The sequence below is a fragment of the Rhincodon typus genome, chromosome 33, assembly GCF_021869965.1.
Source record: "Rhincodon typus isolate 14 chromosome 33, sRhiTyp1.1, whole genome shotgun sequence".
Taxonomy (NCBI): Eukaryota; Metazoa; Chordata; class Chondrichthyes; order Orectolobiformes; family Rhincodontidae; genus Rhincodon; species Rhincodon typus.
In genome coordinates this window covers 8055131-8077524 of record NC_063364.1, presented here as the reverse complement: position 1 = coordinate 8077524, position 22394 = coordinate 8055131, and the positions used below count along the sequence as shown (strand labels likewise).

The window sequence follows — 22394 nt, the reverse complement described above, 5'->3', positions numbered from 1 at the left end:
CCTGGTAAATCTTTTCTGAACCCTCTCCAGCTTAATAATATCCTTCCTAAAACAGGGTGACCAGAACTGAACACGATACTCCAGAACAGCCTCACCATATAGTCAGTAACTCGGCCTCCACAAGTTCACTACCTACTGATTAAGGAATGCTTCCTCAGCTCAGTCCTATATGGTCTACCCTGTATCTAGAGACCGTGATCCTCCCAAACCAGGGAAAACATCCTCCCTGCATCTAGTCTGTCCGACTCTGTTGTAATTTTTTGCGTATCAAGCAGATCCCCTTTCATTTTTCTAAAATCTGGTGAATACAGACCCAGTCAAATAAACGTCTCCTCATAGGAGAGTGGTATCAGCCAAGTCAACCTCTACTGCACTCACTCTATGGCAAATATACTGTTTCATAGGTAGGGAGACTAAAACTGCACAAAATACTCCATAGCAGTCTTACCCTTCTAACATCCTACATCTGAACTCAACTCCTCTTGCAATGACAGGTAATGTACCATTTGCCTTCCTAATTACTTGCTGTACCTGTCTTTATGTTTTCAGTAACTGATGAACAAGGAGACCTGGATCCCTTTGTACATCCCAATATATCACCATTTAAATAGTTCTCCACCTTGCTGTTTTTCACTCTAAGGTGCATAACAATAAATGCTGGAAATGCAAGTTCAGCTCTCAGCCTCTTCCAGTAAGGTGTATGCGCACTGATTCTCAATGCTTAAACTTAAAGCCGAACCCCAGGTAGCAAGAACCTGTTAGAAAGAAGCAGATATGCGGAAAATGAGCAAGTGTTCATAATCTAATTGGTTGTGTAGCTTTGTTGAATTGTGACACCATACATTCATTGTAGAAATTTAAATAAATCCAGTGGAACAGTTTAATTAAGAACAGGATGATTATTTTTAAAATGTACATTCACATTTTTTTGTATTATATCACATATCGATTAAAACCCTGCTTTTGAATTCTCATTTCTGCCATTGCTAGCCTATAGTTTTGATTTGACTGTAAGAATGGTTAGAAATCACAGACAGGCAACTGCAAATGCAGAAATCCTTCCCACAGTACCTGGTTCATTCGTGGAGCCACTTTACAGACAATCCTGTATTTTGCTGTATTTCCTGTATTGACAGGAGCCTCTCCAGTGCATTGTTACTCACATCCTTCTTGAGCTGTGAGTGAATACCAGTATTACAAAATTCTTTCATCCACAGGTTTCAATGTAATGCTTTTGAGTGCATTTGTTGGTTTCTTTCTTTGAAGTCATATCAATTTTGTTGAAATTTACATATTTTTTACTGATTTCTTTAAATCCATAAACTCTCGTGAAATTGAAATGTAATGAAATTTAATCAGGAGGCTGTTACAATATTTTGATGGGATCGTAAAGGCAAGAGGAAGTATTGAAAATAAAGAAGGGTTTTCAAAGGACTGAACCAATGAAAAGTATAAGCACAGGGGTCAATCAGTATTTGGATCGGTTGCCTTCATCAAAACAATGAAGTGAGTTAATGTTTCAGGTCAGTGACCTTTAATCAGAGATGGGGAAGTTTAGAAATCCAATGGGTGTTTAAGCCAATGAAAAGGTGGGTAGGGAAGGAACAAAAGGGAAGTTCTGTGATAGAGTGACAGTAGGGAATGTAGGTAAATAGGTATGTTACATCTCCTGCACTCGCATAGAAGCCTGTCGTGAGGAAGCAAGGCCAGGAGTGGAACAACATATTTCATGGAGGGAACTGTGATGAGGGAATGTCTAAGGTTTTGGAGTAGATCTGTAGCTCGGGTTGCGGGTGTTGAGGTTGTTTGGCTTGCTGAGCTGGTTTGTTGTTTCGCAGACGTTTCATTACCGTGCTTGGTAACATCCTCAGTGCAGCCTCCGATGAAGCGTCGGTGTGTTTTCCCGCCTGGTTTTTAAACTCTGGGGTCCGTTGAGATGGATTGCCTCACTTCCGGTTTTCCTTCGTAGTGGAATGTATATGGGGTCGAGTTCAATGTGTTTATTAATAGCATGCTTCGTGGAGTGCCATGCTTCCAGGAATTCTCGTGCTTGTCTCTGCCTAGCCTGTCCCAGGATCTTGGTGTTGTCCCAGTCGAAGTCATGGTTCTCCTTGTCCATTTCAGAACGGTTCTGAGGAAGGGTCACTCGACCCGAAATGTTAACTCTGATTTCTCTCCACAGATGCTGCCAGACCTGCTGAGCTTTTCCAGCAATTTCTGTTTTTGTTTCTGATTTACAGCTCCAGCAGTTCTTTTGGTTTTTACCATTTCAGAGTCTTAAATTTGTCAGGCTCGGTTTTAGTTGGTTGTCTATTATCTGGCGAACTTTGACAATATCCTTGACAGCTTTAGAATAGGGGGTGACACATAGGAGCATGCTGTTAGAGGTCAGGAGTTAAGGTTGTCCAGGCCTCACAATGTAACAGGAGTTTGACGGCCAAAGGTTTGTGAACTCACAGGCCCCTCCCCCAGTTTTGGTTCCACTGCCACTCCCACTCATGCCCTGAGTTAAAATTGGGATAAAGTGCAGGCAGTGAGGATGTGATCGTTTTTTCTCCCTGTTGGCTTGGCTCAAAAGCTGTCAGGATAGCTTGAATTAAAATTGAAACGTGTGATTGCAAGTGAACATCTGTCCGACTGCAGACGCTTGACATGTTGCAGCTGTAATCCTCATTGGCTTCATTCACAATACTTTCTTTGTTGCCCTTACAGTACTGATTATTTTGTTACAGCAGCAGCACAATTACAGCCTTAATTACATGACAACATAACAAGCAAATAATCAAAGCAACCCATGTTTCCAAACCTCAGAAGATGCATTGCAAAGATTACCTTTCAACCAGGGATAAATGAACATTTCTGTTTAAAATTAGTGCAAGCAAACACCTCCTTTGTGACTTTGATCACACTGACCTCACCCGATAACTGTACAAATTTATGTAGCGCTGTAGAGTTAAAGCACCAACTGAGACACTCAGTCCATGGAGTTTATGCCAGCTCACTGTGGAAAAATTCCAAAGGTTACCATTCTTTCTATCTCCGTAAGCCAGCAAGTTTCTATCCCTCAGGTGGGGGGGATCTTATAAAAACATGTATATTCATGAAGGGAATAGGTAAGATAGAAGCAAGGAGGTTGTTTCCACTGATGGGTGAAACTAGAACTAGAGGGGCATAGCCTCAAAATAAGGGGGAGCATATTTAGGACTGAGTTGAGAAGGAACATCTTCTCAGATTCCACAGAATCTGTGGAATCCCCTGCCCAGTAAAGCAGTTGAGGCTACCTCGTTAAAATATTTTTAAGGCAAAGATAGATAGATTTTGAACAGTAAAGGAATTAAGCATTACCGAGAGCAGGTGGGTAAGTGGAGCTGAGTCAATGAAAAGATCAGCCATGATCTTTTTGAATGGTGGAGCAGGCTACTCCTGCTCCTATTTCTTATGTTCTTACTCTATGCCTATCCAATTTTCTCTTTAAATCATCACTTCTACCAGCCTCATGAGCAGTGAGCTCCAAATCATTACCACCTGTATACACCTTGTATTTAAAAAAAAACCACACTATCTGCAACAGATATGCATGCTTGTAACGCATCTACACCCAAAAGGAAAAGTAAATCAACTGTGGTTAGTGGAAGAAATTAAAGACTGCATTAGATCAAAGGAAGGCTTATAAGGTTGTCAGAGAAAAGGGTAAGCCTGAGCTTTGGAGCAATTTAGAAGAGGACCAGGAAACTGATTAAGAAAGGGAAAAGATAACTTGAATGCTAACTAGCAAAGAACATAAACATGGACTATAAAAGCTTCTTTAGGTATTTGAAAAGGAAATGATTCGCCAGGGCAAATGTATGCTTATGTATGGCTTACAGGGTTATGATGGAGAAACCCCCTAATCAGTTACTTTGTGTCTGTCTTCATGGAAGGAGATACCAAATATCTCCCATATACATGAGGCAATCAAAGGATTTGTAGAAGTTCAGAAGTAAAAGAAATTAGTATAATAAAGAGATAGTACTTGGAAAACTAATTCAACTGAAGTCCCCTGGACCAGAAAGGCTTCACAAAAGGTGTTGAACGAGGTGACTAGAGAAAAAGCTGATGCATTGTGGCTGCCTCCCAAAATTCTACAGATTCCGGAAAAGTTCCTGTGGACTGGGAAGTCGTAAATGTAATCCCAAATGTAAAAAGGGAGCAAGTGGGAGAATGGAGAACTATGGACCTGTCAGTTTGATGTCAGGAGTGTGAGAAATGATAATAAAAAACAATTATAAAAAATATAATAACTGGGAAATTAGAAAAGAATAGCAGAAGAGGGCAGGATCACCATGGATTTGTGAAAGGGAAATCATACTTGACAAACTTGTTGCATTGTTGAAGGAGAACCAGCAGATGAAGTGCATTTAGCATTTCAGAAGGGTTTTGATAAGTTTCCATACAGAAGACTAAGAAATGAAATTCAAGCACATGAGTTTGGGGCAAGAATGGGTTAACAGACAGAAAACAGAAAGGAGGAGTAAACGGGTCACTCTAGGAATTAATGGTGAGAGGTTGTGAAGTGTGGGTGTCCTAAGAGACCAGGGTATCCTTGTTAATGAGTAACATTCAGGTCAGCAAGCAATTAGGAGGGCAAATGGTACGCTGGTCTTTTTTGCAAGGGACGAGAGAACAGAAGTGAAGACATCTTGCTGCAGTTGACTCAAATCATGGTGAAACCTCACGTTGAATATCGTGAACAGATTTGATCACCTTACCTAAAAGAGGATATACTTGCCAAAAGGGGAGAACAATCAAGGTTTACCGATAAATCATTGTGATGGCAGGATTGCCTTATGAGGACAGATTGAGGAAATTAGGCTCGTTTTCCTAGAGCTTTGAAGAATGAGGGGTGACCTCAATGAAACCCAGAAAATCCTTACAGGGCATGGCGGAGTGGATGTATATATGATGTTCCCCTAGCTGGTGAGTCTAAATCCAGGGTATATAATCTTAGGATAAGGAGTAGACCTTTTAAGATTGAAATAAGGAGGAATTTCTTCACTCAGAGGGTAGTTAATCTTTGGAATTCTCTACCACAGAGCGTTGTGGAAGCACAATCTTTGAGTAAATTCAAGACAGAGATTGATAGATTTCTAGCTATTAATGACCTCAAGGGATATGGTGATACTGCTGGAAAGGGGACTGAGGTAGATGATCAGTCATAATCTAACTGAACGGTAGGACAGGCTTGATTGGCTGAATGGCCTACACCTATTTCTAAGTTTCATCATGTAGACCCATGAGCATTTATCACCAGCCTAGCACACTGAAGTCCACATCTGAGCCTCCTTCAGCCAAACCCGTTCGTGGACTCACCCTCTGGCATACTGGCAGCAGGACAATTATGCCCATGGCTCACCATATCCAGACGCCATTTCTACACTGTCCTCCAAGACATGCACAGGGTGAGTATCTGAACCTGTGGCTGTGAATGTGAAATCAAGTGACTGTGTGTCCTCATCATCGCCATCATCTTGGTCTTCCACCACCGTCTGGCCAGGTTACAGTTCTTGTGTGTCTGAAATGAAAGTGGTACTAGTATAAGGCTATAGAGCGACAAGAGGGGAAAGTAAGTGGTATATGCATAAACCACCCTCAGCTTCCCAGTTAGGAGAGAGAGGCGGCCATGGGAAGAGAGAAGGAAGATTTCATGTGAGGATACCATCATTGCCAATGGATTCAACCGTGCCATTGATCACAGCCTCAGGAATTGCCCTTTCTTTAACCACCTGAACCATCTCCTTCATGGAGTTAGGACATGCAGGTGGAAACCTTGCCTTCAGTTGGTCCCTATGCCTCCACCACCTTGCACAATAAGAGAGTATGAAGTCATACCATGGTTGAATAGCTGTCAGTATGTGAAAGTTTTGAAATGTGGGTGGGAAGCCTTCAGTGGTGCTAAGCATATGAAGCTATGACAGTAAGATATGAGTTTTGATTGGTAGAGAGTATTAATAGGTAAGTGATGGGGAAGGGAAGACAGTTGTGGCGATATGAACAGGAGCTGGTGGGATGTGGCATTGGGAGTTCCATTCACCAACTCAGACCACTTCTGAGAACTTTAAACTTTTCTGCAAAACTACATCCAGGCCCTAAAGGATACACTTCTAGTATTAAATACTTTTGTTTAAATTCAAAACAGCCAAGTTGACTCTGAATGGTTCAGACATTCCCATGGGAAATGCACTTAGGGAACAGTTGTCCCCTATGCATTTGTCTAATTTAAAAAGATACAGTGCCTGGATATATTCTTCCAGCTTGCAGAGGCCTGTGTCTGAATATAGGCAGCTTCCAGCAAGCATAGGTAACCCTCACTGTGAGCCAGACTGATAATCTTAAACTGGCAGTTTAGCACACTTGAGTTTGTTCAGTTGGTGCTGTCAATCGCTGGATCACATCTCATGTTGGACACTATGTTGAGAAGTGTGCAAACACAGGTTGGTTGGCATCTCACCCCCTTTGTGTCTCCTCCATCAAGATGTCCAGAATGGTGTTGGAATAATCTCAGTGTAAATACACTCCTGTGGTCAGCCACCTGTCTCGACTCCCAGCAGTGTTCCCAACATTGTCAGCATCTCCAGGAGCCACATGTTCCTTTCCTTGAAGAGATGTCTTAAGTAGCTAGCAAGTGCTACTAACAAACACACAGTTAGAGGTTTCTGCCTATAGCATCTGTGACAACAGGCAAGTGATATGAAGACAGTATGTTATGTTGTCTGCATGACATTGAACAGTCATTGGATAATCACATATCATGATTGCCATATCCCTTTTCAGGGGTTATCCCAGTTAGCACCCAACGACTATGAAGTTAGAACCACTTATTCATCAGTCTCTCTTCATTCAGCAAAGGTTTAAATCCATTATTTCAAATAAGTTAGTATCTCTGAAGGGTTCTAGGGATTATATATATAGGATTTCTTCTGGTTCTGTGTTTGGCTGCTCAAATTTGGAAATCACTGGGGAAAAAGGAAAATAATGCATCATAAAGAGCGCCATGGTGAATAAGTCCAGGATTTCAGTGTGTTCTGAAAAGTTGAAAGTTTACAGAAATAATGATTAGATTTAATAAGAAATAGCATGATGGGATAGCACAGACCTCAGCGATTTTCTAAGGTAGAATATGTGAAATATGAAATGTGAGTTGGACTGGTGTTGACCTGGTGGCTAAGTCTTTCCATTCTTCACATGCATCACTGACTGTCTGGACTCAACAGTGTTGGTATGAAGCTGCAGAACCGCTTTCCATAATGGTGAGGCACGAAAGTGGGTTCAAAGGTCACGCCAGGTGTTGTGCCCCAGCAGTTGCCACTAGCAAAGTCTAATGAAGCTGGTCCAAGGATAGCATTTAGAACCAGAAGAGGTGATCTAATTAAATGATGCAAAATTCTCACAGGTGTCAACTCAATAGATGCAGAAAGGGGGTTTCCTACTACTGGGGATCAAGAATTGAGCAACATAGTCTCAGATTAAGACATGCCACTTAGACGGTGATGAAGAAAATTTATTTACTCAGAGGGTTGTGAATCTTTAGAATTCTCTAAGCTGGAGTGCTGTGGGAGTTCACACATTAACTATATTCAAGACAGGAATCAATAGATTCCTAGATATTAAAAATATCAAGGGATAGAATGGGAAAATGGTATGAAATAGTTGAATTGGACAGCAAACTCGAAGAAGGGCTAAATTGCCAAGCTCTGCATCTACTTTCTATGTCCTGAATATCCTACGAGTCCAAAAGGTTAGGTTAATCAGAAACTAATTGTATTAAAGTAAAAGGGGGAGATTTTTTCCTTTAATTTGTGTACAACATTAACTCAGAACTCACATAATTTCATTAAAGATAAAGACTTCAATTTCTACCGCACCTACATAACATCTCAAAGAGTTTTAAAGCCTTTGAAGTGTTGTGCTTCAGGAAGCACAATAGCCAAGTTGATCACAGAAAGCTCCAACACAAAGCAGCAGATAGCACCAACCTGTTGGTCTGTTTTAAATATTGGAGGAGGATAAATACTGGTCAGGATGTAAGAATGAACACTACCATCTTATTCCTCTTCAGGTAGTGCCAAAACATCTTTTACCTCCACCTAAGACAGCAGGCAAGGTTTAGGTATAACATTCTCTTTACAAGATGGCATCTCCAGCAGTGTAGCAACCCCTCGCAGGCCTGCCCCGCTAGATTTTGAGCTAAGTCTCTGGCATGGGATTTGAGCCCACAATGTTTTGAAACAGGAGTGTGTGATACCCACTGGCCCATAGCTAGCAGAACAAAGGCAGTACAGGAGGGGCAGTACAGAGCAAGGGATCCAGGTTCAATTCCACCCTCGGGCGACTGTCTGTGTGGTCTCTGCATGTTCTCCCTGTGTCTGTGTGAGTTTCCTCCGGGTGCTCCGCTTTCCTCCCACAGTCCAAAGATGTGTGGGTTGTGTGGATTGGCCATGCTACATTACCCATTGTGTCCAGGGTTGTGTAGGTGGATTAGTATTGAAAATGCAGGGTTACAGAAATAGGTCAGGGTGGGATGCTCTTCAGAGGGTTGGTGTGGACTCAATGGGTTGAATGGCCTGTTTCCATACTGTAGGGATTCTATGAGGACAAGCCGTCTTTATGCAGCGAGTGATTTTTATCTGGAATGCCATTGCCTGAGAGTTGGATACTCACCCAAAGAAAAAACAGTTGCAAGACCAGGGAGGCTGGCACAATACGCTGAACGGGTTCTTTCCCTTCTAGACCCATTATATAATTTGAAGACATACCTCTCATATTGTGAGCTAGCTGAAAGCTCACCTCTGCTCTATGATATATAAACATGTACACTCTGTGCCAGCTGGTTTGATTTACAACATATTCAGCTCCTGAGAAAGTTCATATGGCTCATTGCACAGGATTGTGGTTTTGCTCTACGGCCCCTACATCTGCTTAACGTTAGTGTGATTCCATTGTGTGAGATGTGTGCCCCTCGCTTTAGACAGATCCCTAACAGTCTGTGATACCGAACAGTCAGAACATCTTAACGCTCTAGCATTGTGAAGCCAAACACTCAGACCCAGACCTTCGCAGCTTCGGCTGCGACTCCAAACGATGTTAATTTCACAATAGATACCTTGCTTGCAACATGCATTTCGACTTTGCAAATCGGTGCATTTGCAGAGAACCGTGCAATCATTTCAAGAACAATGAATACAAACCTATTCCAAAGCTAACTGCAGCAAAAGTGCACTGCAAAACTGCATCTCAAATTTTAAAAAATCGAGACAGACACTGGGCGTGTTTCTAGTCGGTAACCTGTCGTTTTATAGCTGCGATTTCATCCCAATTGGTCATTGTGACGCTCCCAGGGAATATCAGAGTAAATAAAATGAACACAGTCCACATGCGGGGCAAAGTTTGCAATTTCCCTTGTGCATACCTCTCGCTTCTTGAAGGAGCGACTCTGCCCTCTTCGCCCAGCGGCTGGATGCTGAAGTGTTTTTCCTTTTTTATTATTTTCTTGGACCGGACCAGCTTTGTACAACTGTCGATCGCAAGTCAACCTTCAGCGATGATGACAGAGGTGGGACAGAACAGGTGAAACTAGAGCAGCCCAGAGCCAGGAATCACTGCCCCCCGAGTGTCAGCTTTCCTGAGATTTCCCTGATTTATCTACCACCCCCACTTCATTCCCACATCTGTGTGTTCAACTAGACAGGAGCTCCCCTTGGTGTTCAAAGCCAGTCATAACCACTCCAGCAAGCTACACAGAAAGTGTAACTGTATGGAGTGAAAATTATCTCGCGGAAACAGTGATCATAAATGATATTTACACAGACATCAATGCAGCCTGTATTTTTTCTGTACTCGATATTATCAACCGATGGAAAGTCAAAAGAAAATCAACAACTTGCATTTGTATAACTTAATAGAACTTTCTGAAGAGCTTTCGCAGGTAAAACTTGAGCCCCCAGACCAAGGAGGAGCGTTCTGAGGGTCACCGGACCTGAAACGTTAACTCTTGATTTCTCCTTCACAGATGCTGCCAGACCTGCTGAGCTTTTCCAGCAATTTGTTTTTGTCGAAGAAGGAGCGTTGTCTGGTTGGAGGAGGGGATAGAGAGAGGGAGGGCGACCTCAGAGTGGGGGTGGAAAGTTTTGAACAGGTTTTGAAAATTATTGATGGAGGTGAGAGGCAATGTTGTTCAATCCTCAAAGGGAAGATAGATTTGATTTGATTTATTGTCATGTGCATTTATTACGAATACAGTAAAACGTGTTATTTAGTGCTGCCATTCCCCAATACCATCTTTAAATACAGAAAATAAGCCAGAACACAGAATATAAAGCCAGAAAAATAAAACAATAAAGTTCACCTTATAAGTCTTATTTCAATAAAGTTAAGTGGTCTTTGGAACTTCCAGCTCAGTCATGGGCCTGGATCCTCCACCCTGACGCCTCGAGACACTGCTGCTAAACCGACAAACACTGACCGTAACCGCGCTCCACTGGAACAAAGGGTTACCACGTTCCAGTGCCATCTTGCCTCCACCAACATCGCCACCATGAGGTCACGCTGGGCCAACCTCGCCGATGCAGCTGCCACTGGTGCCACAGGATCCTACACTGGTACCAGTCTCACCGCCTTCGCCGTCAGGTACCCAGGCCTAGCCGCGGATCTGGGGCCTCAGCTCAGCCTGCGAACCAGGGCTTGGGGTCTGGGGAGGTCGAGTCAGGGCTGGGACCGGCTTCTTGCTCACCGCGAGACCTTCAGCCACATCCGCCTCGTCCTAGCGTTGTTGCTGTCGTTGCCGGACGCCTTCTGTTTCAACAGCTACTCAGCCTCGACTGCTCCCTGGGCCCTCAACGCTATCTTCACCGCGTTCCACACGGAACCCTCTTTCGCAGACGCCACTGCTGACTCTGATCCAAGTGATTGGGGTCTTGCTGTGCGTTAGGATGCAGGACGCAGAAGTAATCAAATCAAGAAGGAAGCTACCTGTGAAATGGGGTAGGATATAAAACCTTGGTGGAGGAGCCCAAATCCAGGCCCATGACTGAGCTGGAAGTGGGAACTGTTCCAAAGACACCTAACTTTATTGAAATAAGACTTACAAGGTGAACTTTATTGTTTTATTTTTCTGGCTTTATATTCTGTGTTTTGGTTTAGTTTCTGTGTTTTAAGATGGCGCTGAAAAGTGGCTGCAATAAACAACAATTTTCACTGCATTTACACACATGACAATAAACCAAATCAAATAAAATAAAACCTATTTTACCTGCAAGGATTGAACAACATTGCCTCCATCCTCCACCAATATTTTTCAAAAGATCTTCAAAACTTTCAAACTTTTAAAACTTTGCTTCAGCTAATTCAGGCAATTAAACAAGTCATGGTATATTTTAAATTGGATCCATTTGGGGCAGTACCCAACAGCACTGTGGGTGTATCAACGCCAAATTGATTGCTGCAATGGGTTGCGAAGGCAACTCGCCACTACCTTCTGAAGAGCAATTTGGGAGGGGCAGTAAATGCTGGCTAGTAGTGAGAGGACTATGCCATTTCATGAATGAATCTGATCTGTAGTTTCTGGATGGAATGGATGTGGAGAAGATGCTTCAACTGGTAGGGGAGACTAGGACCTTAAGGCACAGTTTGAGAGTGAAGGGGCATCCCTTTAAAACCTGTGAGATGAGGAGGAATTTCTTCAGCCAGAGGGTGGTGACTCTGTAGAACTCATTGCCACAGAAGGCTGTGGAGCCCAAGGCATTGAGTGTATTTAACCCAGAGATTGTTGGTTTTTGATTAGTAATGGGATCAAGGGTTACGGGGAGAAGGCAGGAGAATGGGGTTGAGAAACATATCAATCATGATCGAAGGTCAGAGCAGATTTGATGGGCCAAATAACCCAATGCTGCTTCTATATCTTATGGTCTTATAGTCTCTGGTCCAATGGAAGAAATATGTAGCTTTGTGAGCTGTCTTCAGCTGTCAGTATTGGCTCATGATCATTCTCTTGGCCCTGAATTCAGAAGATTGCATGGTCAAACCCCTCTTCAGAACTTTAAGTACACAGTGTAAGTTGTTGGTTCAACGTAGGACTGAAAATGTATTGCACCGTCAAAGGTACATTGTCTCAGATGAGAAAACCAAAGACTCTTCTATCCTATCAGGTGGCTGTAAAAGATTCTTCAAAACTATTTGGAGAGTATGGGAATGGCCCTAGCCAACTTATTTCCCTAATGAAATACCATCCAAACCGATACTCGGGGCATTGATCTGACTGTGGCTTTGGGTGTTTGCCTCGCAAATCTTCTGCTTTTTTCCCTTCTTTGTGATAATAAGTACAGGTCAAGAGAATTTTTGGCTGTAGAGCATAAATAAATAAAAGTTTTTTTTTACCTTTGTCCATTTATCCCTGGCAGTCCCAATTAGGAACATAGGAATAGGAGTAGGCCATTCAGCCCATTGATCATAGTCTGCCATTCAATTACATCAAAGCTGATCCTCTCCTCTACCTCAAAGCCATTTTCCTACACATTCTCCATATTTCTCAATGCCCTTAATCACCAGCAACCTATCAATTTATGTTGTGAAGCTGCTCAATGATTGAACTTCCACAACTCTCTGGGTAGAGAATTCCAAAGATCCACCACGTTTGAGTCTTAATTGGCCTACTCCTAATCTTGAGATTGTTCTAGAGTCGCCAGTCAGGGGAAACATTCCATCTGCCTTTTCTGTGTCATGCCCTGTAAGAATTTTATAGGTTTCACAGAAATCACCTCTCATTTCCAGCATGGTGGCTCAGTGGTTAGCACTGCTGCCTCACAGCACCAGGGACCCGGGTTCGATTCCACCCTTGGGCGACTGTGTGGAGTTTGCACATTCTCCCCATGTCTGTGTGGGTTTCCTCCGGGTGCTCCGGTTTCCTCCCACAGACCAAAGATGTGCAGGTTAGGTGAATTGGCCATGCTAAATTGCCCTTAGTGTTCAGGGATGTGTAGATTAGGTGGGTTACAGGGGGATTCGCCTGGGTGGGATGCTCTGAGAGTCGGTGTTGACTTGTTGGGCCGAAGGGCCTGTTTCCACAGTGCAGGGATTCTATGATTTCTTGAAAGTCCAGAAAATACAGACACTGCTTCCTCAATCTCTCCGTATTAAACAATCCTGCCATTCCAGAGTTCAATCTGGTGAACCTCCATTCCACTCCCTCTATGGAAAATCAATCTTTCCTTAGATAAAGAGACCAAAACCATACACAGCACTCCAGGTGACCAAGGTCTCATCATCATTCTCGTCGTCCTGAGAGGAAGGGAAATAGGTGATCTCATAATGCAGATACATTCAGCTAGTCCTTGCCCCAACATGTGGTACAGCAGTCTACCTTAAACTAAGACAATTATGAGAAGTTGGCCTAAGTAGGAGATGATTTTAGTGATGCTCCTAAAGAAGGCAAACTGTGCCATACTAGTGAAGAGCATTTCTGTCTATAACAAGGCACACAGGCAAGTATGAGCCTCACGAGGACTGTGTGTCAGAAAGGAGGACCTTGTTTTCTAGTGCATTGTGCTGCAATTCAACAGGCGTTAATACATTGAAAATAAGCTACTGGGTCCACCAAGCCCTCTTTGTGCGCATTCTTTCTCCAAGTACCTAACCATAGCTGTAGAGATAGTAAGAATTGCAGGTGCTGGAGTCAGAGATAACACAGTGTGGAGCTGGAGGAACATAGCAGGCCAGACAGCATCAGAGGAGCAGGAAAGTTTCGGGACCCGAAACGTCAACTTTCCTGCTCCTCTAACGCTGCCTGGCCTGCTGTGTTCCTCCAGCCCCACACTGTGTCAACCATAGCTGTAGCCTATCTAATTTCCTGAAAGACTTCCTGCACAGATACAGCCTTGTATTCCACAAAGATTCAAGATTTTCAAAGCAACAAGAGATTAAAACCATATGGACCAGAGAGGTCCTGGGTTTAAGAAGTGGACTGTGCAGGATCTTAGATCTTAGAATCCCTACAGTGTGGAAACAGGCCCAACAATACCACATCGACGCTCAGAGCATCCCATCTCCCTATAACCCACCTAATCTACACATCCCTGAACACTACGGGCAAATTAGCATGGCCAATCCACCTAGCCTGCACTTCTTTGAACTATGGGAGGAAACCAGAGCACCCAGAGAAATCCCACGCAGAACTGGGGAGAATGTGCAAACTCTACACAGACAGTTGCCCAAGCATGGAATCAAACCCAGATTGACTGATCTGAGTCAAATTTATTGTAAGAACACAACGGCAGTGAATGTCCTGGGAGCTGTTCTTGTTTTACTGCCCTACATTTCTCAAAAGTGTATTGGAAATCCTGTTCATGTTTATAAATTCATCTTCACAGTACAACATTAATTTCTCAGGCAGACATAAAAGATTCCATGATCACTATTAGAAAAAGAGTGAAGGAGTTCTTCCTAATGACCTGCTTAATATGTAGCCATCACCATGCTGTTTTTTTTTGCTGCGATTAAACTTCTAAATTACTCCATTGGAGTCATACCTGGCACATAGAAAGATGGTTGTAGTTGTTGGAGATCAGTCATCTCAGCTCTAGAACATCTCTGCAGGAGTTCCTCAGGGTAGTGTCCTAAGCCCAACTGACTTCAGCTGCTTCATCAATGACCATCATAAGGTCAGAAGTGGGGATGTTCAGTGATGATTACACAATGTTCAGCACCATACACAACTCCACAATTACTAAAGCAATCCAATTCAAAATACAGCAAGACCTGAACAATACCCAGGCTTAGGCTGAAAAGTGGTGAGTAACATTCATGCCATTTAAATGCCAGAAAATGACCATCTCCAATAAGATACAGACTAAACATTGTCCCATAACATTCAATGGCATTACCTTTACTGAATCTCCCACTATCAACATCCTGAGGGTTAACATTGACCAGGAATACTGTGGCTACAAGAACAGATCAGAGGCTGGGATTCCTGCAGTGAGTAACTTACCTCCTGACTCCCCTAAGCCTATCCACTGTCCAGAAGGCACAAGTCAGGACTGTGATGGAATACACCCCACTTGCCTGGATGGGTGCAGCTCTAACAACACTCAAGAAGCTTGACACCATCCTGGACAAAGCAGCCTGTTTGATTGGCACTACATCCACAAACATCCACTCCCTCCACCACCAATGCACAATGGTAACTCTTAATGAGATGCATGGCAGTAATGTACCAAGGCTACTTGGATAGCACCTTTCAAACCCATGATTATATCCATCTAGAAGAACAAGGACAGGAGACATATGGAAACAACATCATTTAAACATTTCCTTCAAACTACTCACCGTCCTGACTTGGAAATACATTTGCCGTCCCACTGTCACTAGGTCAAAATCCTGGCATTTCCACCCCAGTAGCATTGAGGGTATACTACAGCACGTGGATTGCAGCAGCTCAAGAAGAATGTTCTCCACCACCTTTACGATGGAAATCAGGATGGGCAATAAATGCTGGCCTGTCCAGTGACCCTCACACTCCCTGAATTAATTTTTAAAAGATTAGCTGTGAAGTTTTTTTTAACCACGTGCTCTGGTCTTAAAGCCTAATGCGTTGGTATCAATTTTTTTACTTATTTAAATAGAATCTGAACTCAGTTATGAAAAGTTATTGCAACAAATCAGGTTCAGATGCAAGGAAATTCCCAGCTCACAACTGGCCAGCATTACAACTGTCAATCCATACCATTGTAGGAATTGCACAAATGCGGATCCTAAGTGTGAACAGAATCAAACTGTTGAATGTCACTTGCCATTTAGATTTGGGTGAAATATCGAGTTGTATTTAAATCAGACAATGAATGTATTTATATGTTGAAGTGAGGAAAGATCAAAATTAGATTGTTGGGTCAATTTCCTGGAATTCCCCCCCCAAATAGCATTGTGGGTGTACCTACACCCCAAGGACTGAAGAGGAACAAGTAGGTGGCTTACCACCAGCACCATCTATGGGGTAATTAGGGATGACAATGCATGCTGATCTAGCCAGAAATACCCATCTCCTGTGGAAGAAAAATGGTTTTACTTGTTTGGCCCTGATGTACTCATGATATGAATCCTTGGAACCTTTTCAACTGAAGTGACAAACATCTGCTGAGTCCATATTCAGAACAAATTTGATTAAATATTAGATTTTATCCCAAATATTTTGTCATACTGCATGTTATTTAATTTTATATTTCTATAATTATTAGTTGAGCTCAGTAATTGGTCTTTGTCTGAGTAGTCAGTATAGATCATCAATGTTATGTTTTAAAAACACCAAACATAGCACAAAAAAATTTTTTAAAAAGTGAATACTGAAAATTAGTGACAGATTAAAATGTTTTTTTTATTGCACAGAGCAGGAGCTGCTGTGTATCTCCAGCAATTTCCACTCTCAAAACAAAAATGAATTCTCGTATAACTGAGAGAACAATGAAGAAATGATTTTTTTCTGCTTCAGTTCATGTTGGTGAAGAGAATACAATTACACATTTACCCATTATCTTGCTGCTACAGCCTGACCCAGTTTCCATAACAACACTCGCCATAGTGTCAAATGTAATGGGCTCACTATTACAGTTTAGATGCACATAGAGTAATGTTAGTAAGTACAGCTTTTATCCCAGACTTTGCTGTATGATGGAGGAAGTTTGTGTTATATGCAACAGATAATTAAGAAAAGTACTGAGGATAATTAGTTAAAAAGACTATAAAATATATTAAGTATAAAATTCTGATGCTAGTGTTTAAATCTCATTATGTCCTCATCCCCTATGATCTCTAGCTTCCTACAGCCTACAAACCCATGAATTTTTCCATTCCTCAGACCTTTGCATCTTGTGCAACCTCATTGTCTCCTCTAATTCCCATGATCCCATCTCTGGCAAAAACATGTCTTCAGCTGCCCAGGCCAGAGAAAATTGAGTGGGAACCTGATTGAGGTGAGGTGTATAAGATTATGAGGGGCACGGACAGGGTGGATAGAAAGCAGCTGTTCCCTGCAGTCAAAGGGTCAATAACAAGGAGGCATAATTTTAAGATGAAAGACAGGAGGTTTAGAGTGGATGTGGAGAAACATTTTTTCACCCAGAGGGTGGTGGGGTTATGGAATGCACCGTGTGAGAGGGTATTTGAGATGGTAACCTCACAATGTTTAAAAAGTACTCGGATGGGCACTTGATTGCTGTTGAATGATAAAAGGGAGATGGTTAGATTCTATCACCGGTGATTGCGCCACTCAAGTGATAAATATCACTTGAAAACGATCAGCCCAAGCCTGAATGTTGGTTAGTTTTATGGATTGGACACAGACTGTTTCAGTATCTCAAGTATTGTGAGTGGCACTGAACATTGTGCAGTCATCATTGAACATCCTCACTTCTGATCTTATATGGAGGGAAGGTCATTGATGAAACTCCTAGAGATGGTTGGGCCTAGGACACTATCCGAAGGAATTCTTCAAGTGATGCCCCAGAGCTGACGCGATTGACTTCCAACAACTATAACTATGTTCCTTTCTGCTAGATAGGACTCCAATCAATGGAGAGCCTTCCCCTGATTTTGATTGACTTCAATGATGCTGGGGCTCCTTGATGCCAAATTTGGACTACCCTTGCTATCAAGGGTAGTCACACACCTCATACCTCTAGGATTCAGTACTTTGGCCATGGTTCATTAAAGATATTATGAGGTCTGGAACTGAGATGTCCTGTAGTTCATTGATCAGCAGTTTCTGGATGAAGAACTGCCACTTGAAATTAGTGTTGATAACCCCTCCAATTACTTTGCCAATGATTGAGAGTAGATGAATGGAGCAGTAAATGGCCATGTTGAATGTGTCCTGGTTTTGTGGACAGGATAGACAGTATTTAATATAGGTGATGAGGCTCTGGCTGCTGAAGAGCCAATTGGACAGTTAACTGGACAGCTATGGACCTTCCCTGATGATCAATGGCCCTGGGACAGAGGTTCCACATGTCAAGAGCTGACAGGCCATTAGAGACTGGCATCTCTTCATTGCCCGGCCGAGTCACTGACCTGGGATTGTCGAGGTTCCCAGCACATTAGTGATTGATGGCAGGAGGAGGAACCACAAGGAAGTTCTCTGTGAATTGGGGGGATCGGGGAATGGCAGAAAGGAAAGATTGTAGTTCTTAGCTGGTCCACGCTTCCCAATGTCAGATTCCTCGATCAGGCACTGAGTACCTTTGAGCAAGGTTGCCCCATCTGCAAATTGACAATCAATTCTGATGGTGTTTGCTTTGCAGGCTTACCACAGGGTGAATTCCACGCCCATTGCTGGCTGGATACCATTGGTGACACTTCATTCAATTAAGAGCTTCAAATGGTGGCAGGGCAGGATCGCCATGTTCAAGCTTTATCACCATGGACTTAATTTGGACAGAGGCAGAATGATGGCTGCCAAACTTTCCCACCCAATTCATTGCAGCCCTGCCTCCAAACCCGTCAGGGGAAAGGCATTGTATTTCCGTTCTGCCCAATAAATACCAGTCTTCCAGAGGCACAGTTAATTGTGGCACACAGTTTTACATCAGCGCTGCCAAGATGTGGGCAGGACCCACAGCTTTTGCTATTCACGGTGCACTCAGTTATTTCCTGACTTCATGCGGAGTGAATCAAATTGGCTGAAGATTGACATCACTGATGCTAGAAACTCAGGACGAGAGCAGACTGGATTATCCACTTGGTACCGATTTTGTTATTATGTTAATACACACCTCGGGAGCTTGAATGTGGAGGATTTGAAATGCTTTAGCCCTGTTTGTCACATGCTGGCCTCTCCTATAGTTGAAGGAGAGAACATCTATGCAGCCTCCTCTTTCAGTTAGTTATGCACTTGCCAATAGTCTGTCCATTGATGCACAATTTGTGTTCCAACAGAACTATCATCTCCAAACCCCATAACAGCCTGAGTTCAGACATAGTTGAGGGAATAATGTCAGTGTTGAGGCTAAGCCACTGTAAAATACCTACTGGTGTGCCACAAGGATCGGTCCTGGGTCCACTGCTTTTTTTCTTATTTATGTAAATAGTTTGGATGTGAATATGGGAGGGATGGTTAGTAGGTCTGCAGATGTCACCAAAATTGGTGGTCTGGTGGACAGCGAAGAAAGTTACCTCAGAGTAAAATGGGACCTTGATCAGATGGACCAATGGACTGAGCAGTTACAGGTGGAGTTTAATCTAGATAAATGTGAGGTGCTACATTTTGGAAAGTCAAATCATAGAATAGAATCCCTACAGTGTGGAAACAGGCCCTTCAGCCCAACAAGTCCACACTGACTCTCACAGCATTCCACCCAGACCCATCCCCCTATAACCCACCTAACCTACAAATCCCTGAACGCTATGGGCAATGTAGCATGGCCAATCCACTCAATTAAGAGCTTCACATCTTTGGACTGTGGGAGGAAACCAGAGCACCCAGAGGAAACCCACGCAGACACAGGGAGAATATGCAAACTCCACACAGACAGTGACCCAAGGATGGAACCGAACCTGGGTCCCTGGCTCTGTTGAGGCAGCATTGGTAACCACTGAGCCACCATGCAGGACTTATGCACTTAATGGTAATGCCTTGGGAAGTGTTGCTGAACAAAGAAACCTTCGAGTGCAGGTTCATAGTTCTTTTGAAATTGAGTCACAGGTAAACAGGGTAGTGAACAAGGCCACAAAAACAAAGTTGCTGGAAAAGCTCAGCAGGTCTGGCAGCATCTGTGAAGGAGAAAACAGAGTTAACGTTTCGGGTCCAGTGACCCTTCTTCAGAACAAGTGAACAAGGCATTTCGTACGCTTGCCCTTATTAGTCAGTGCATTGAGTTTGGGAGTTGGGAGGTCATGATCTGGCTGTACAGGACATTGGTTAGGCCACTTTTGGAATACTGCATTCAGTTCAGGTCTCCCTGCCACAGGAAAGATGTTGTTAAACTTGAAGGGGTTCAGAAAAGATTTACAAGGATTTTGCCAGGGTTGGAGGGTTTGAGCTAAAGGGAGAGGCTGAATAGGCTGGGGCTATTTTCCCTAAAGGGTCGGAGGCTGAGGGGTGACCTTATAGAAGTTTACAAAATCATGAGGGGCATGAATAGGGTGAACAGACAAGGTCTTTTCTCCAGGGTAGGGGAGTCCAAGACTAGAGGGCATAGGTTTAAGATAAGAGGGGAAAGATTTAAAAGGGACCTGAGGGGCAACTTTTTCATGCAGAATGTGATGCATATATGGAATTAACTGCCAGAGAAAGTGGTGAAAGCTGATATGATTACAACATTTAAAAAGGATCTGATGGATACATGAATAGGAAGGATTTAGAGGGATAGGGGCCAAATGCTGGCAAATAGGACTAGATTTATTTAGGATATCTGATCAGCACGGACGAGTTGGACAGAAGGGTCTGTTTCCGTGCTATATATCTCTATGACTCTATGAGAAGAGGCATTGTTTTGTGATAACGATAAGGTTTAATGCATACTAGCAATAAGTACAACTACATTTGGTCAGGCATAATTAATAAGACCCTAGAGAGCTAGTACAATCGATACAAATAGCTGGAATAACTTGTCCTTTGCCGTACTATAGTAAATCTTCCTTGATTTTGGAATGCTGCTACTGTTCAAAGTATGTGTTCTTATCAAACTCACTGGTCTTTGGTCTGACCATCCTTTAACACAATACTAGTGAATGGTAGCATAGTCGTTGTCCTCTTCTGTTCTTGTTGGTTTTGGTTGAGTGTCTCTTGGTTTGCTGGCCACTGTTTCCCTTTCAACACTTTGAAACATTTATTGTTTTATAATTATATGTAATCTCAACAAATTCTTCCCTCTTTTAGGATTCGGCCATGAGTCTAAGAAGGTCAATTAGATCTTTTACTGGATGCCCTTTGACCAGTTGGTTGACCACAGTTTGTTGTTCAATCAGTGTTTCAACAGTTGTTTGCTTCTTGTGACAATAATGTTATATGTGAACTATTGAATTTTAACTTTGTTCATTTGATTGTTATACGTGAGATCTAGTATGGCCTAAAATAGTCCTTAAAAACGACAGATACTTACCTAGATACCAGCTGTGATCATCAAATCACAAACTTTGGCAAGTCCAGGAAACTCATAAGAAATAAAGTAAAGTACCTGCACTGAAATTCCTGCTTTATCCAAAGGCAGTGAAACAAGACAACTGAGTCAGCATCAAGAAATTTATATCTCCTATAGCAATTCACACTTGTATGAATGCATGTATTGCACATAAATGGTTGTCTTCAATTAGAAAGACAATGGAACCAGATTTGGAAATATATAAGTGAACTATATTTCACATATTGGCTGCTTGGCAAAGCAGAGCAGAGGGAAGAAAAAAATGACTCGGCAACAACATGAGCAAAAAGTCTCCCTGTTTGTCTCTCCCTGTCCCTTTGAGCCTTACCAAAGATAACATCCAGTGAAAAAGAAAATTGAGGAAACAATTATTTCTTGAGAACTCCAAGAACTCTAAGCTTTGCCATTGCTGAGGATAGGAGTCAAAAATTAAACAACTGTGGCCTCAGCTAAAATTATCTAACACTCACAGACCTTTACTCTTCCTGTCTGTAACAGCCACTGACTCCTTGAAGTAAACTTTGTATACAGCTCCTTCATTTTGATCTAATTATCTACATTTTTAATTAATGTGCAATATAGCTATATGCTAAAAGAAATATAGATATTTGTTGTGAATGACCAAAAGGGGTTTAAAAAGAGGGGAGGTGAAATACCTCCTCACCTGATTACAACATTCTGGACCAGTGGTTCCACACCTCTGTTTGTGGACCAGTTGTTCTCTTAGAATTAATGGGATTCCTTCTGACCTCTTCAGGAAGTTGAGGTACAAACATGCCTGTTGGCTCAAAAGTGAGGAGAATTGATTGTGAACTATGTAAACATTTGCAATTCTGTGGAACTTGTAACACTCCTGTATTGTTGACAGTCATTCCACCTATATCATTCGACTGATCTCTAGCGACAGTATTATCTGCTTTTTCAGGCATGGTATTTTGTCTTACAGGACAGGGACCTCGGTATTCATGTTGAGATTAAATTTTGCAAGATGAACATTTTTCTGTGAAACCCAGATCATTGGGCCAACCAATTTCCCTTAAAATGCCTCAGTTATCTTTTCTACTATATTGAGCTCTTTACATATACAACATCCCCCTTTCCTGAAATTCTGTAATGGTATCTTACCTCTATGCTTAGTGCTTTTTTTTTTAACTCACTAACGGGATGAGGGTGTCGCTGGCTGGGGCAGCATTTATTGCCAATCCCTAATTGCTCAGATGGCAGTTAAGAATCAACCGC

At 42.5% G+C, this 22394-nt stretch overlaps 1 protein-coding gene across 3 annotated transcripts in view; it reads right to left on the bottom strand.

Moving 5' to 3' along the window:
• sema4ba (sema domain, immunoglobulin domain (Ig), transmembrane domain (TM) and short cytoplasmic domain, (semaphorin) 4Ba) overlaps nt 1–22394 on the bottom strand; it is a 480563-nt gene that overhangs the window by 361374 nt on the left and 96795 nt on the right. Inside the window, exon 1 of one of the 3 annotated variants that reach the window (XM_048615829.1) lies at nt 10382–10479. The exons of 1 other annotated variant lie outside the window; for it this stretch is intronic. The gene's annotated coding sequence lies outside the window, so the exon portion shown is untranslated. Of the gene's footprint in view, nt 1–9445; nt 9656–10381; nt 10480–22394 lie in introns of those variants that run through there. One more of the 3 variants, XM_048615824.1, reaches the window with a different exon arrangement.